We start from the raw sequence: 16459 nt of genomic DNA on the forward strand, positions 1-16459 counted from the left end.
TGCCATTAGCAGTTAAAGAGCGGGAGTAATTAAAAATTTCCCATATAAAACTAATGGCTGAAATGTGATTGGCTGTTAAAGGCTCCACCCACTTTTCCTAAATTCTAACCACACTCACTCAGTGACCCATGGTGCCAGTTTGGGGACTCTGTCTTTTATATTGTAAGAATAACAGCTTTTTACATTTTCTCATTAAAGTCAATAGGGAAAATCTGATTGGTTATTTGTGGCTCTGTCCACTTTTTACATTTGAATTCCATCACCCAGTAACCGAATGTACCAAGTTTGAAGACCCTGCCATTAACAGTGTAAGAATGGCAGCAATTTAAATATTCCCATTGAATAGCAATAGGTAATATTTGATTGGCTGTTTTAAGCTCCGTCCAGTTTTCCGAATTTTAACCCCAGTCACGATCTGTGCCAAGATTGAGGCCTCTGGCTTTAAAACTGTGAGAATGGCAGTATTTGAAAGTTTTTCATTGAAGTCAATAGGTGAAATCTGATTGGCTGTTTTAGGCTCCACCCACTTTGCCTACATTTTGACTGCAGTCAGCCAATGAGTAATTGTGCCAAGTTTGGTACACTTGGCATTTAAACTGTGATAATAGCAGCAGTTTATCTGCTTTTCATTAAAGGTCAAAGCTGAAATCTGATTGGCTGTTGTTGCCCCGCTCTTTTTTTTCCTAATTGTGAACCACAGCTACCCAGTGACTAACACTTTAAGGTTTGGGAATATGGCATTTAACGTGTAAAAATGGCAGCAGTTTTATTGTTTTCTATTGAAAAATCAATAAGTGAAATTTAATTGGTTGCTAATAGCTCCGCCCACTTTTTTTTTACTTTGAAGTGGAAACACCCAATGACCACATTTGTGATATTTGAGGTCCATGACATCAATAAATGTGAGAAAGGCAGCATTTTAAATTTTTTCCTTTCAAATCAAAGAAATCTGATTGTTGGTTGTTTTTGGCCCCACCCACTTTTCAGAATTTTAATCTCAGTCCTCCAGTGACCAACTGTGCCAAGTTTGAGGACCCTGCCATTAACAGTCTAAGAGCAGCGGCAGTTTTACATTTTCTCATTTAAACAAATGGTTGAAATTTGATTGGCTGTTGTAGACTCCGCCCACTTTTTATAAATTTTAACCACAGTCACCCAGTGACCCACAGTGCCAAGGTTGGGTATTCTGGCTTAAATACTGTGAAAATTACATCTTTTAAAATGTTCTCATTGAAGGCAATAGGGAAAATCTGATTGGTTGTTTGTGGCTCCGCCCACTTTTTAGAGCTCCCCCGGAAATGTGACAGAAATTTTCAGGTTGACCCCATGACTAAGTGACCCAAGATTGGCGAGTTTAACTTCAAAGCTGTACGAGTGGCAAGAGATTACAATTTTCCAGTGAAAGTCTATGGCAAAAAGTGGGGTCTTCGGGGGCCGCCCCACGGACACGGAGGGTGGGATCGGTTAAACAAAGCACAAGCAACCTATTCAGGTATGTGCCGAACAAGTGTGCAAAGTTTGGTAATTGTACTCCTAAAAAACTGTGGGAGAAGCAGCGTATAGAAAATAGCTACATTTTCATTGGCCGTTGCTAGCTTCACCCACTTTGCCGTGTCGCCTCAAAATTTACCCTTTTATTCGGGTTGACGCCAACAATATGTGGCCCAAGTTTGGGGAGTGTAGCTTCAAAACTGTGCGAGTGGGAGCGATTTTAAATGGCAAAAAAGGAGTCTTCAGTGGTCCGCCACAGGGGCCCGGCAGGTCGGAATCGCTTATTAAAGCACAAGCAACTTACCTTACTATAAGTCGAAGAAGTGTAGAAAGTTTGGTGTTTGTAACCCCAAAACTGTAGGAGGAGTAGCGTATAGAAAAAAGGGGGGCGGAGAAGAATAATAAAACGGAATAAGAAGCTGAAACAATCGAATAACAGGATGTTATCAAGCCAACATAAAAACAAAACAAAAAAAAACAAAACGAACAATATGTTACAGGCCTTTCAAGCCAACATAACAATGTCATTAAAATACAACTTGCACCGCAAAAAACAAGCTCTTACGGCTCTGTGAATGAAAAAAAATAGTTATGGCTCCTAGAAAGCAGGGGAACAAAAAACAAAAAAGAAAATTGGCCCGGCCCTGAAATTCTGGGGCTTTTCTCTTCACAGTTCACCCAACAACAGTTAAAGAGGACCTGTCCCCGCTCCTGACAGTAAAGAGGACCTGTCCCCGCTCCTGACAGTAAAGAGGACCTGTCCCCGCCCCTGACAGTAAAGAGGACCTGTCACCGCCCCTGACAGTAAAGAGGACCTGTCACCGCCCCTGACAGTAAAGAGGACCTGTCACCGCTCCTGACAGTAAAGAGGACCTGTCACCGCTCCTGACAGTAAAGAGGACCTGTCACCGCCCCTGACAGTAAAGAGGACCTGTCACCGCCCCTGACAGTAAAGAGGACCTGTCACCGCCCCTGACAGTAAAGAGGACCTGTCACCGCCCCTGACAGTAAAGAGGACCTGTCACCGCTCCTGACAGTAAAGAGGACCTGTCACCGCACCTGACAGTAAAGAGGACCTGTCACCGCTCCTGACAGTAAAGAGGACCTGTCACCGCTCCTGACAGTAAAGAGGACCTGTCACCGCTCCTGACCGTAAAGAGGACCTGTTATCACATGCGTGACATCGGGGTGATATTGGAGGAGGCACTGCAAAATTCAATTATTGACAATGGTTTGTACCAATATCTCACGGTGCCCCACCCTGTCACCCTGATGTTATACATACTCCCCAAGATCCATAAGAGATTGAATGATCCACCGGTAGGGGCTCGGTCTTCAATCCATTGTCTGTCTTTCTGGACAAGTTATTGCAGGTCCGGGCGACCACCGCCCCATCCTACATCAAGGACACTGGGCATTTTCTATCCAAATTACAGGGTTTACAACTGCCCACCCATTTTCTGTTGGTCAGTTTTGATGTAGTATCTTTATACACATCAATTGACCATACATGTGGGCTGGGTGTCGTCAATGTGGCCCTGGCCGACATGGGGCTCTCCCCGGGGGTGTGCCGATTTGTCCTCCGCCTCCTGGAGGTGGTCCTGAAGAGGAGTTACTTCCTCTTCGGGGACACTTTCTATCAGCAGCAGTGGGGTGTGGCCATGGGGTCTAACATGGCCCCAACCTACGCTAACATCTTTATGGCTGAAGTGGAGGACAGACTCGTGTATCATTCCCCTTTCTTTGGGAGAGTCCTATGTTGGTGGCGCTACATCAACGACATCTTTATGATCTGGACAGGCACCATGGATGAACTAGAGGCATTCCATTTACATCTGAATGCGGGTGTCCCGGGACTGCAATTCACTGTTACTGTTTCTCCTAGTGAATTGCAGTTCCTTGACGTGCGGGTCTATGTGATGGAGGGCCTTTTGGCTACGGACCTTTATCGGAAGCCCACCGACCGTAATACCCTTCTAATGCATGATAGCTATCACCCACATAAAATGCTTGACTCCATTCCATGGAGTCAACTTTTAAGGGTGAGGAGAATAGTTTCTGACGAAGAATTATGTGCGCAGAGGGTGGATACTATGTGCACACGGTTCTTAGAACGAGGTTACCCTAAACCCTTACTCGCTAGAACCAAACAGAAGGTGAGATTGGTTGACAGATGCACTGCACTACAGAAATCGACAAAGCAAGATCTGAGGCTAGGGTTCCGTTTGTGTCCATCTTCGGCCGGGACAGTGCCGATATTGCCCATGTCCTTAGAAAGGAGTGGCATATACTCCAAAGGGGTCTGCCAGAAATAGAAGAATTCAAGTCCCCTCCGATGATGGCATACAGGCGGAATCCTAGCCTCCGTGATAGACTGGTTAAGTCCTATATAGGTGGACAGTCTTTGACACAGAAACTACTTGCACCGCGTAAAAACGGCACTTATCCTTGTTTATCCTGTTGTAATTGTTGTAACGTTCTCAAAGGTGATCACTTCTCCCACCCATATAGCGGTAAAAAATATAAAATCAACGGCTATTATACCTGCAGGTCACGGGATGTGATATACGCCATCCAGTGTCCTTGCAGCCTTATTTATGTGGGAGAGACCACCATGGAAGTTAGGGAACGTATTAACAAGCATAAGAGTACCATACGCAAGATGAATATGGATAAACCCGTTGAGAAACATTTCGTAGAGGCAGGGCATTCTGTGAACCAACTTCGCTTTAGGGTCATTGACAGCGTGGGTCCTTTACGGAGAGGGGGTGACAAGGATGCAATACTAAGGAAGAAGGAGCTCAAATGGATCTACACATTGAAATCTTTACAGCCATTTGGATTAAATCTAGAATTTAATGTGGCTGGCATCAGCTAATTCTGGATTGAATCTAATACTCAATATGGCTGGTATCAGATATTTCTCTTCTGTTATAATACTTTGCTATGTTTTTATATTTCATGTCTTTATCACACCACTGTGTAACGCTGTACAATAGACAATAGAGTTTAACCTGGTTACTACTCTTTTGTTTAGGTATTTTGACATGGAGAACCATTTGTGAATGAGACTCTGAGCCAGATATGGATGGTCCTTGTTGCCAACAGTTAATGCCTCTATTGTATTTTGTTTGCAAAACCTGTGTGGTGCCCACATCTTTTCACAGATGCTTTAATCTTCCTCTGCGCTAATAACATGCAAGATTGCGCAACATGTCCGCAGTACTCAGTCTTTAATCTATAAAGCGCTCTGCACACTGTTTGTGTTTGACAGTAGTGCGAGCGCCTCCTATCGGTAGCTCCGTTGGTTCCTCATACACATGTCAGCCTGGAGCGTCATGTGGGAGTGGCCTTGTGACGCTGGCCGGCCGCCCCTTGATGACGCATTTGGACTAGTGCGGACTGTGTATCCGGATGCTGCTTGGCACATTCACATAGTGATGCCTCGCGCATGTCGCCCTGCGGTGACGTATGCGGACATGCGCATTACTGAGCGCGAAACGCTGGTTCTACTATAGGTGTCTGTGCGATGTGGCCCTACACAGGTATGATTGCTTCAATCTGCATCAGCTGGTTAACATGCCTCAATATGTTGGTGTTCCCATGTCGATTGTACAGGTGTGACATATACACATCAATTTCTATTGGTTGTTCAGCGGTGTGGGTGGTCCTATTATTTGTGATTTATAGGCTGTGATTTTAATTGTTAAACATGCTTGACAAAGGCTACTCCTAGCCGAAACGTTGCTGCAAAATATTTTTTATGCCTTGCTGTGAGGTGTTTTTCTAAATAAAGAAGAATTTTGGTGATATGCTGCTGTGGCCCTCCATCTTTCTACACTATCCTGAGGATAGGTCATTAATAAATATAACTTGAACAACCCCTTTAAGCCAGGCCCAATGCCTTCTAGGGTTAGCTCAGCTAAATGTATGTCTTTGGTCTATTGCATTATTCTGGAGAAAATGAGTACTTTTAATCCATATGCAAATTAGCAGTTAAGTGCACAATGGGCGGGCCCAAGCCACTTTTGCTTTCTCTGCCAGCCCTTCCCTCTCCTCGATTCACAGGGCCAGGTGAGATGGCTATGCAGGAACCTGGCCCTGTCAATCAAGAATATGAATAGTATACAGTACAGACCAAAAGTTTGGACACACCTTCTCATTCAAAGAGTTTTCTTTATTTTCATGTGTAATAAGAGAATGAGGGGCACTCCGTATAAGGGAACAGGAGACAATAGTTAACAGTATAAATTTAATGTCGCATCAGATCATTACACATAAAATCAACCAATAAAATAAATAAAATCTAATAAAATCTGTATCACAATAAAGGCAGGATCCTGAATAAATCGTACTAATTCAAGAGTCCATGAAACGCCAAACATCCGATATTCAATCACAACAGATGGTGAGGGCAGATTGCCGTTTCCAGGATGTATCTTTCAAATGTATCACAAGGAGGTGCAGAATCTCATCAATGTCCAATATGCAACAACCAAAATCTGGCGATACTTTAGTCAGATACTGAGCAAAGATGCTCTCTTGTGTAATAACACAGTAGCAGCCGAAATCTCTTACCCTCTGTGTCCGCTCCGCTTACATGGAGACTCGAGGTAGCGGCTGAATGTAGCTAACGCGGCGTCCCACGTGGTGTAGAGTCTGACGTGACGTCTCACGTGACTCACGAGCTTGGATAGTAGTAGCGTATTCCTATGGCGCTCACCAGCTCTGTGTTAGACTGGCTGTACAGATGACCCCGACTGAAGCAATCATTCAGCGGTCACTCGTAGTGCTTGGGGGAAAAGGCTCACTGTCTCGACTTGCCCAAATGCGTTTCGAGGTATACACCTCTTCCTCACATTTGGGCAAGTCGAGACAGTGAGCCTTTTCCCCCAAGCACTACGAGTGACCGCTGAGTGATTGCTTCGGTCGGGGTCATCTGTACAGCCAGTCTAACACTAAAGTGGTTGGAACCAAAGATCTCAAATTTGAACTCATCAGACCAAAGCACAGATTTCCACTGGTCTAATGTCCATTCCTTGTGTTCTTTAGCCCAAACAAGTCTCTTCTGCTTGTTGCCTGTCTTTAGCAATAGTTTCCTAGCAGATATTCTACCATGAAGGCCTGATTCACACAGTCTCCTCTTAACAGTTGTTCTAGAGATGTGTCTGCTGCTAGAACTCTGTGTGGCATTGACCTGGTCTCTAATCTGAGCTGCTGTTAACCTGCGATTTCTGAGGCTGGTGACTCGGATGACCTTATCCTCCGCAGCAGAGGTGACTCTTGGTCTTCCTTTCCTGGGGCGGTCCGCATGTGAGCCAGTTTCTTTGTAGCGCTTGATGGTTTTTGCGACTGCACTTGGGGACACTTTCAAAGTTTTCCCAATTTTTTTGGACTGACTGACCTTCATTTCTTAAAGTAATGAGGCCACTCGTTTTTCTTTACTTAGCTGCTATTTCTTGACATAATACAAATTCTAACAGTCTATTCAGTAGGACTATCAGCTGTGTATCCAACTGACTTCTCCACAACGCAACTGATGGTCCCAACCCCATTTATAAGGCAAGAAATCCCACTTATTAAACCTGACAGGGCACACCTGTGAAGTGAAAAACATTTCAGGTGACCTCTTGAAGCTCATCAAGAGAATTCCAAGATGTGTGCAAAGCAGTAATCAAAGCAAAAGGTGGCTACTTTGAAGAACCTAGAATATGACATATTTTCAGTTGTTTCACACTTTTTTGTTATGTATATAATTCCACATGTGTTAATTCATAGTTTTGATGCCTTCAGTGTGAATCTACAATTTTCATATTCATGAAAATAAAGAAAACTCTTTGAATGAGAAGGTGTGTCCAAACTTTTGGTCTGTACTGTATGTGGGTTTATTAGACACCCTCTGTTGGTGCTGTTATGGCAGCCATATTGGTTATTGGATGATGGATGATGAATGACCCCAAAATCATGTAATTTATGCTTGGCGTTACATCAGCATATCACACAGAATCAGTCCCAGCAGGACTAATATAACAGCTCTAGTACTGGACACAAGTCGCCTCAGCCCAGAGACCAACCATGGGTGACCCCTCCCTTTCCCAGCTCAAAATGGTCCCATCATCCTTGATCCCCAGCACGGCACCTCCATTAATGTAAGTCTCCAACAAGGCCACAAATCTCGTTCCTGGTCCCCAGCAAGGCCCCAAATCTCAGCTGATCAGTGGGGACTCTGAGTAACGGAATCCCCGTCGATCAGATATTGATGGCCTAGCCCAGTGATAGGCAAACTGCGGCTCTCCAGCTGTTGCAGAACTACAACTCCCAGCATGCAAAGACTGCCTACAGCTTTCAGCCTACAGCAGGGCATGGTGGGGGTTGTAGTTTTGCAACAGCTGGAGAGCCGCAGTTTGCCTATCACTGGTCTAGCCTAAGGATAGGCAACCAATAATAAAATCCTGGACAACCCCTTTAAATGGTCCGTCTAGGATTGACTTGTGTTTTTAAGAACCCACCCCCACACACGTTTTCCAAAGAAGCACATGACCCAACAGTGACATGCCAGTCACTGGCTGTACATGATCCCATCCATACCAGAACTTTACATGTTGGGGCGAAAGCGCAGCGAAGATAACCAGAGACTCAAACAGTGGGGAGCGGGTAAGTATGCTTTCTTTCACAGGTCCTGCAGGGAAGTTAGGAGATGTAAAAAATAGGTCAATCCTGGAACACCCCTTAAGGCCTCTTTCACACTACCGTTTCTTGTTTCCGTTTTGCGGGCTGTTTTTTGAGTTCCGTATACGGAACAATTCATTTCAATGGTTTCGCAAAAAAAAACTGAATGTACTCCGTATGCATTCCGTTTCCGCATTTCTGTTCCGTTGAAAGATAGAACATGTCCTATTATTGCCCGCAAATCACGTTCCGTGGCTCCATTCAAGTTAATGGGTCCGCGCAAAAAAAAAGGAACACATACGGAAATGCATCCGTATCCGTTCCGTTTTTTCTGAACCATCTATTGAAAATGTTATGCCCAGCCCAATTTTTTCTAATTACTGTATACTGTATATGCCATATGGAAAAACAGAACGGAAACACAACGAAAAAAAAACAAAAAAAAAAACACGGAACAACGGATCCGTAAAAAACGGACCGCAAAACACTTAAATAGCCATACGGTCATGTGAAAGAGGCCTTAAGGTAAAATTTATGATAACTAGCTTTCTCAATTCTGGTGCTGGTACTGAAGAACACAGTGCTGGGAGCTGTGTGACGTCTGTGCCATATGCATTGACGTCGCTATACTTGCCACATCAGGTGAAGAGATCCCTATCAGTGTTCTTACTTCAAACCACACAGCAAAACAGATATCGGTGAAGAATAAAACAGACCTTCTAGACCAAAGCCACAGCTCTGAACACACACTACACGTCACTGTGCATGAGGTGAAAATAACCCATAGCTAGCAATACATTAAAAGAACCTAGACCTAAAAGGAGTCTAGAGGCATCGGGACTTGTTCGATGGGGTCCTTATGCTCAAGAGCAGCTACAGCTTTCCGTAAGGGCTCATGCACACGACCGTATGGATTTTGCAGTCTGCAAAAAATACGGATGACGTCCGTGGGCAGACTGGAAAACCGGATCCGTTTTGTCGGAACACTTAATGCCGGATCCGGCACTAAAACATCTCAATGGAAATTAAAGCCGACATTCCGGAAAGTGTTCAAGATTTTTGGCCGGAGAGAAAATTGCAACATGCTGCGGTATTTTCATCTGGCCAAAAAACGTAAGAGGGACTGAACTGATGCATCCTGAATGGAATGCTCTCCATTCAGAATGCATTAGGATAAAACGAATCATTTTTTTTCCCGGTATTGAGCTCCTGTGACGGAACTCAACACCGTAAAAGAAAAACGCTAGTGTGAAAGTACCCTTATGCGGACAATAATAGGACATGTTCTATCTTTGAACGGAAAAACGGAAACGGAAGGCATACGGAGTACCTTCCTTTTTTTTGCGGATCAATTGAAATGAATGGTTCCATATACGGAACGCAAAAAACCTGAACGTAAACGGGGGGGCCTAGTAGAACAGTACTATCCTTGTCCATAATGCGGACAATAACAGAACATGTCCTATTTTTTGGGAGAACGAAAATACGGACATACAGAAACGGAATGCACACAAAGTAACTTCTGTTTTTTTTGCGGACCCATTGAAATAAATGGTTCCGCATATGGTCCGCAGAAAAAACTGAACGGACACGGAAAGAAAATACGTTTGTGTGCATGAGACCTAAGTATCAGTGGCTCCCAGTATGGTAGACATAGATCATCCATTTGACTGGAATACTACATTTCTCCTGCAGAGGTCAATCTAGGAGAAACATGTCTGACCGCAACTTCTGAAGGCGAAAACAGCGGTGGATCTGGGGTTTCAGAAGCCAGACATGGAGAAGTCTTCTTTCATGGCAGAAATGGCTCAGTATGGAGCTAAGCACCACATTTGTCAGATTTCTAGGTAATGTATGCCTCACTTAAAATCAGGAAGCCTATGTCCCTCCATGGTAGCTCTACTGTGGCTCCTTACAAAATGAGGTTGTGTTTGGGCACAAATAACTCTATTGCTCCACAAAAAAAAAAAAAAAAACACATCAAAGCTGCAGTTAGGCCTAGTTCACACGAACGTTTTTTTTGCGGGTGTACGGGCCGTTTTTTTGTGTTCCGTATACGGTCCGTATACGGAACTATTCATTTCAATGGTTCCGCAAAAAAAACGGAATGTGTACTGTTCTGTATGCATTCCGTTTCCGTATTTCCGTTTTTCCGTTCCGTTGAAAGATAGAGCTTGTCCTATATTTGGCCGTAAATCACGGGTCGTGCCTCCATTCAAGTCAATGGGTCCGCAAAAAAAACGGAACACATACGGAAATGCATCCGTATGCCTTCCGTTTCCGTTCCGTTTTTTCTGAATCATCTATTGAAAATGTTATGCCCAGCCCAATTTTTTCTATGTAATTACTGTATACTGTATATGCCATACGGAAAAACGGAACGAAAAACGGAAAGGAAACACAACGGAACTTAAAAACGGATCCATGAAAAACGGACCGCAAAAAACAATAAAAGCCATACGGTCGTGTGAACTAGGCCTTAAAGTGGTTGTCTCACCTCACCAGTTCAGGGATGCCACTGCTTGCTGGCCCTGAACTTTCTGCTCAGGGAAAAATCAGTGGAAGAGATTTATCAAAACTGGTAAAAAGGAAAATTGGCTTAGTTGCCCTTAGCAACCAATCAGATTCCACCTTTCATTTTTCAAAGAAGCTCTGAAAAACAAAAGGTGGAATCTGATTGGTTGCTAGGGGCAACTAAGCCAGTTCTCCTCTCCCCCAGCGTTCGGTCAGTGTTTTTGAGCCAAAACCAGGTGCTGCTCTAGCCCAGAAGAGGAGCAGATATTTCCCTTAGGGTCCATTTACACGTCCGTGGTGTGTTGCAAATTGCGGATCTGCAACACACCCGGCCGGCAGCCGCTATTGAAATGCCTATTCTTGTGCGCAGCTGCAGACAAGAATAGGATATGTTCTATCTTTTGCAGAGCTGCGGACCGGAAGTTCGGGGCCGAAACCCGGAAGTTCGGGGCCGCGCTCCGCAAATGCGGAAGCGGAGAGCACATAGTGCATTCCGTGTCCGTTGTTCCGTTTTTCGTGATTTTCTGCGGACCCATTGACTTTCAATGGGTCCGTTGAAAACTCGGCTAATGCACCGTTTGTCATCCGCATCCGTGTTTCCAGTCAGTCAAAAAAAATATAACCTGTCCGATTAATTTTGCGGAAAACGGTTTGCGGACCCATTCAAGTCAATGGGACCGCTAAAAAACACGGAGGCACAAAAGATTGTCATCCGCGTCAGTTTTTTTCCTATCATTTGCATAGCAAACTTGACTTAGATTTTTTTTTTACTTTCCTTTATGTCTGGTGGTCCTCCAAAAATAAAGGAAGACACACGGAAACAAATCACGGAACAACGGAACCCGATTTTGCGGAACGGAACACAACGGTCGTGTGCATGAGGCCTAAGGGCTCATGCACATAAAATGTATTTTTTTTCTGTGTCCGTTCCTTTTTTTTAAAAAAAAATTCAGGCCGTATTTCAATGGGTCCACAAAAATAAAACTGGGGTTACTCCGTGCGCATTCTGTTTCAGTTTGTCCACATGGTCGTTTCGCAAAAAAATAGAACATGTCCTATTATTTTCCGTATTACGGACAAAGATAGTATTGTTCTATTAGGGGCCAGTTGCTCCGTTCTGCAAAATACAGAATGCACACAGACGTCAACCGTATTTTTTACGGATTCGCGTTTTGTGGTCTGCAAAATACATACGGTCGTGTGCATGAGCCCTAAAGCTTTACAGTGACCTCCTGACGTTATTCATTAAGCTTGAGCGAATCGAGCTTCATAGATCATAGATCCAAAGTCGATTTGTTAAAAAAAACATAGTTGCTAATGCCGCTTCCATCTACAGAATTGAAATGTGTGGGCTCCATGTAGCCAAACTTCAACTCGCCCAAATTAGCGAGACTTCAGCGAGTGACTACGGTATTCCTATCTGGGTATTTAAAAAACATTTTAAAATAGGAATCCAAAGTCGCATTTGGTACAACTACGTTTTTTAACAAATAGACGTCGGATCTATGATCCAAAGTCCGCTTGTGAGAGCCTTGAAACGGATCTCACAGGTGGACCCAGAAACGCCAGTGTGAAAGTAGCCTTATTTCCACTTACACCGGGCTACATCAGCTACAAGTTGGTGTAGATTTCATTCTAGGCGCACCGACTGCCGAAACATGCGCCTTGTCATAAACTTAGCGCATCCTCCGGTGGCGCAGGGAATATCAAGACCAGGGGTGGAAAGCACCAGTCTTCATAAATGACCACCAAATCAGTCCATGCAGATGAGATGCCAATTAGATGGTGGTTTAGTCAATAAGGTTGCGGCTAAACAGCGAATTTGGCTGCGCGTGACCAAAGAATGCTGTATAGCAGTAGGGAACTGAATGGGATGACGCTGGAACCTGACAATCGCCAAAATATCCAGCACTGTCATGGTGAAGGCAACACAACCCCATTCACTAGTATGCAGTGCTACTCCTCCATGCAGATGCAGCCTTTAGAGCTACTGCACACGACCGTATGTATTTAGCGATCCGCAAAACTTGGCTCCACAAAAAAAATACAGATGACGTGTGTGCATTCCGTATTTTGCGGAACAGAACAGCTGGCTTCTAATAGAAGAGTCCTATCCTTGTCCGTTATGAGGACAATAATAGGACGTCCTATTTTTTTTTCCCGGAACAGACATGTGGACATACAGAAACGGAATGCACATGGAGTAACCCATTGAAATGAATGGTTCTGCATACGGTCTGCAAAAAAAAAAAAAAAAACGCAACGGACACGGAAAGATAATACGTTTGTGTGCATGAGCCTCACATGACTGTATGTTCGGTCCATTTTTTGCGAATAATGTGCTGACCCATTCATTTCTACGGGGCTGCAAAAAAACTGTGGACAGCCCATGGATGTGGCCGTTCTGCAAATTATAGAACATGCCTTTTACTCTTGTCTGTTTTGTGGACAGGAATAGGTATTTTTTACAACAGGGCCCACAAAAATGGCTGGGATGCACACAGACCGCATCCGTATTTTACAGATCGGCAATTAGCATGCAGAAAAGTCGTGTGAATGTAGCCTAACACACACATATATTATATATATATATATATATATATATATATATATATATATATATATATATATATATAGCAAATAGCACAATACCGCCGCTGGGATTCTGTATATACAGTACTGCATTAATACCGATACGGGTAAATAAGAGCCGCATAACGGCAGCGCTACACCTGGACATTCTGTAGTAAGGCTTTGTTCACAAAACGCAGTGAAGAATTTGTAGCCATTTTACCACTATGCTGCATCACAGCCACAATGTGTGAACCAAACCAAAGACTAGAGTAATCCAAACCTTAAAAGGGGTATTCCGGTAAATATTACCACCGGTAGAACGGGGACTTGGCTGTGGAACTCCCAGAGAAATGAATGGAGCAGCAGTGCGCACGCATGACCTGTCGCTCCATGAGAATGAGGGAATGGGACCATTGTTCTGACTACGGGATCCCAGTAGTCGGACCCCCAGCGATCAGCTAGTTATCCCCTAGCCTGTGGGGATAGGATTGGCACAACTCCTTTAAGGGGCTGTTCACATTTTTTTACCTACTTTTGACATATATATTGGGGGGGGAAAGGATGCAAAAGCACAATACACTCCAGAGTAAAATAAAACAAAAACACATATATGTAAAAAAAAAAGTTTTACACTGGAACCCTATGGTGATGGATACCAGTGTCTGTGGCATAACGTTTAACGTATATATGCCGTGCGGATTCGTTAAACGCATGTGGTCATTACCTTAAAACTGCAGCACGTAGCAACAAGAAAGCCCCGCAACATTTCATGCAATGTTCATCAGTGGTGTTGCGATGCAAAAGTTGCAAAAAATCCATACATACTGGATTGACTCCATTGACTTTAATGTAAGTCTCGCAGGACACGCGACAAGTCGCACATATTTTTATGTCGCCGTGTAGCCATAGCCTAAGAAAAATCGCTTGTGCGTCCGTCCTTGGTCAGAGCAATTTTCAAGCAATTGCACACAAGAGACAAGAGTCTAGCAGTTACAGATGAGCGAACCTGCGCCAATCTGAAAATCGCAACAGCTGGTTGCGCCATGAGCATCCATCCAATCGCAGGGCAGCGAATAATGGCTCTGTGTACCCTACGATACATAGAATTATATATAGGACATCAGAACTTCATCAAGCAGTGCCAACAATGCTGCCAGCAGTGACACATCACTTCACAGATGGAGCAGAATTGTTTGCAACCAAACGAATCCCACAGAACTCCAAATAAAGCTTAACCCCTCACCTACCTCTGTACCTCTGCCTGCGAGCTCAGCAAGATCCTACTGCCATGAAAAGCTACAATAGCGCCCACCAATACAGTGACCGCTTCCTGCAACACACCAACCTGGAATTTCCCAGCCGAGGTCAGCCAATCAGAGCCGAGACCCGCCCTCTATGGTGCTGTCAATCAGCCGCGGACACGCCCCCAGCTGTTGTGTACTGTTTGTAGCTGGCAGCGCCAGATGGTGCGACACTTGGAGCCTGTGCGCCTATTGGGGTCTAGGAGAGGTTGATGGACGCTAACTGCTTGGGTGACGGGTGCAAAGTGAAAGTGAAACCAAATGTCTGCTGCCCCAGATGTGATCGTTCCCCGCGATTATCGCCCGATCAGCGGCAGATCACCTGACAATATCTGCTGCTGAATGTGTTATTAGCCCAAACGGGGTTAGTTGCACATAGCAACCAATCAGATTGATCCTTTCATTTTCCAAAGGAGCTCTGAAAAATGAAAGGAGGAATCTGGTTGGTTTCTTCGGGCGACTAAGCCAAATTTACGCCAGTTTTTCAAAATCTCCTCCACAGTTTATGTCTGATTGACTATGATTGTAAGTGACATTTCTGGGGATGCTGGCATCTGTTGGTCTCGGATCTATGGCTTTCTTTTGATTGATAACCAATAAGTCGGCTGTACTGTTAAGAGTCCATTCACATGTCCGTAAGTTTTTGCGGATGCGCAAAACACAGATACCGGCCGTGCGTGTTGCGCTTTGTGGACTGCACATTTCTGTGATAGAAATGCTCATTCGTGTCCGCTATTGTGGACAAAAATAGGACATGTTCTATCTTTTTTGCGGGCCCGCAGAACGGAACTACGGATGCGGACAGTGTGCGGCGGAAGCTGCGGTAAATGTCTGCTCGCGGTATAGCTCCATTCAGTTCACACTGAAAGTGAAAAGCCGCTGCAGTCTCTCCCACAGAATACACATTAGGTCCGCCAGGTGAACATACCCTAATGTTTTTTTGCTAAACTATGCGCCTCCTTTCATTAGGGCTGGATGGGAAAAAATTAAATATTAAACACCAACTCACATTGCACATGCGTTATTTTGAAGCTGAAAAAAAAAAAAACCTATGGAGGTCTATGGGAGAAAAGCCAGATCTGATGGTATCTGTTCAGTGGTCCGCCAAATACTGACGCAGTCCCGGTGCATTCTGCCGTTTTCACAGGACCCATTGCATTGGTGTCCACAATATGGACAAGAATAGGACAGGTTTAATAATTTGATGACATCCGTGGGGCTGTGTTTTTGCAGACCCATAAAAATGAATAGGTCCGTGCGCAAACCATCGCACATGGTCAAAAAATCGTGTGCATGAGGCCTAAAAAAAAATAAAAATCCACACATCTGGTAGAGTACAGTGATATAAATACTTCCAGTGCTGAAGACTCAGTGCTCGGGGCTCGGTTCACCCTAGCGTTACAATGCACCCCAGAGTATGCAGTATAGCACCCTATAGTATACAGCAACCCACAGTATGCAGTGTAGCACCCTATAGTATACAGCACCCCACACTATGCAGTATAGCACCCCACACTATACAGTATACAACACCTCACAGTATACAGTAGAGCAGTATAGCACCCCACACTATACAGCCCCCCACACTATACAGTATAGCACTCCACAATATACAGCACCCACAGTATACAGCACCTCACGGTATACAGCACCCAAAATATACAGAATACCGCACCTCAGTATACAGCACTCCACACTATACAGCCCCCACACTATACAGTACAGCAGTATAGCACTCCACAATATACAGCACCCACAGTATACAGCACCTCACGGTATACAGCACCCCAAACTATACAGAATACCGCATCTCACAGAATACAGTACCCCACAGTATACAGCACCCCACAATATACAGTATACAGCACCCCAAACTATACAGAATACCGCACCTCACAGAATACAGTACC

The 16459-nt window shown here is 44.4% G+C and overlaps 1 protein-coding gene across 1 annotated transcript in view; it reads right to left on the reverse strand.

Moving 5' to 3' along the window:
• Positions 1-14604, reverse strand: part of TNIP1 (TNFAIP3 interacting protein 1) — a 111842-nt gene extending 97238 nt beyond the window's left edge. The window contains 1 exon segment of the mRNA XM_044281147.1: positions 14496-14604. The gene's annotated coding sequence lies outside the window, so the exon portion shown is untranslated.
• Between the last annotated feature and the right edge of the window lie 1855 nt (positions 14605-16459).

Source organism: Bufo gargarizans, chromosome 2, assembly GCF_014858855.1.
Source record: "Bufo gargarizans isolate SCDJY-AF-19 chromosome 2, ASM1485885v1, whole genome shotgun sequence".
In the NCBI taxonomy this organism is placed as follows: Eukaryota; Metazoa; Chordata; class Amphibia; order Anura; family Bufonidae; genus Bufo; species Bufo gargarizans.